Below are 1323 nucleotides of genomic sequence, written 5' to 3'. Positions count from 1 at the left end.
TTGGAGGAACTGCAGTAGATGATCCAAACACGCACATCGCAGATTTTCTTGAAATTTGCGATACTTTTAAATTCAATGGAGTTTCTGATGATGCTGTCAGGTTGCGTTTGTTTCCTTTCTCTTTACGTGATAAACCTAAAAGAAAATCTGCGATACTTTTAAATTCAATGGAGTTTCTGATGATGCTGTCAGGTTGCGTTTGTTTCCTTTCTCTTTACGTGATAAACCTAAAGAATGGTTAAATTGTTTGCCTGTAGGGTCGATCACTACATGGGAGGACATGGTGAAAGCATTTCTCATTAAATACTTTCCTCCATCAAAGAACATGAAGCTGCGGGCAGACATTACAACATTTGCTCAATTCGATCAGGAATCTCTATCTGAGGCATGGGAACGCTTCAAAGATCTACTACAAAGATGCCCACATCACGAATTACCACTTGGGTTAGTCGTTCAAACATTTTATTATGGTTTGCTTACTCCTAACCGTACTATGATAGATGTTGTTGCATGTGGAAACCTGTTGAGGAAGACTGCGGAAGAAGGATAAGAGTTACTGGAGGAGATGGCTGCTAGCAGCTATCATCTTCAATCTGAAAGAAATACCCAGCGAAGGAGTGCAGGAGTTCACCAGGTAACTGATTTTTCTGCTACTACTGCACAACTTGATGCTTTAAACAGGAAATTAGACAACTTGAATGTGGGTGGCACGGCGATGCGTCTTCAAGAGATATTCTGTGAAAAGTGTGGAGGGGAACACTATGTGAAAAATTGTCAAGATGACAACCCGTTCTATGTGCCAATGAGGTACCGGTGAATCAAGTGGGAGTCCAAAACCGCCCGAGGAATGACCCTTATTCGTACACTTACAATCCTGGGTGGAGGCAACATCCCAACTTCTCATGGGGCGGTCAAAACAGTCAGAATCGACCGCAAGGAGGACAAAAATATGGGAAACAACCGATGTACAGATCCGATCCTCCTAGAGAAGAAAAGTCCAAGTTGGAGCAAATGATGTCTAAGTTTATTTCATCCACTGAAACAAGGCTTCAAAATCAGGATACATCGATAAAGGGGCTTGAAAATCAGATTGGTCAGTTGGCAAAGATGATAGCAAGTAGAGAGCCAGGCACCTTGCCAAGTAACACCGAGACTAATCCTAAAGAGCAAGTGAAGGCCATTGAGTTGAAGAGTGGAAAAGTTCTGGAGTCAAGAGAGAAGGAGAAAACTCAAACATTGGATGAGCAGACTGCGACATCTAAAGGTAAGCCCTCTAACTCCACACTAGCACCCACTGCACAACCTAAAATTGTTATACCTCCT

At 42.5% G+C, this 1323-nt stretch overlaps 1 non-coding gene across 1 annotated transcript; it reads right to left on the bottom strand.

Annotated features, from left to right (window-relative positions):
• Positions 1–329: 329 nt before the first annotated feature.
• Positions 330–435, bottom strand: LOC140806422 (small nucleolar RNA R71). The gene has a single exon (XR_012112498.1). It is a non-coding gene; the product is annotated as a small nucleolar RNA R71 (small nucleolar RNA).
• Positions 436–1323: the final 888 nt, after the last annotated feature.

The sequence above is a fragment of the Primulina eburnea genome, chromosome 11 (genome assembly GCF_022965805.1).
Source record: "Primulina eburnea isolate SZY01 chromosome 11, ASM2296580v1, whole genome shotgun sequence".
NCBI classification, from domain to species: domain Eukaryota; kingdom Viridiplantae; phylum Streptophyta; class Magnoliopsida; order Lamiales; family Gesneriaceae; genus Primulina; species Primulina eburnea.
The sequence above is the reverse complement of the archived record's forward strand: the minus strand, read 5'-3'. Positions and strand labels throughout refer to the sequence as shown.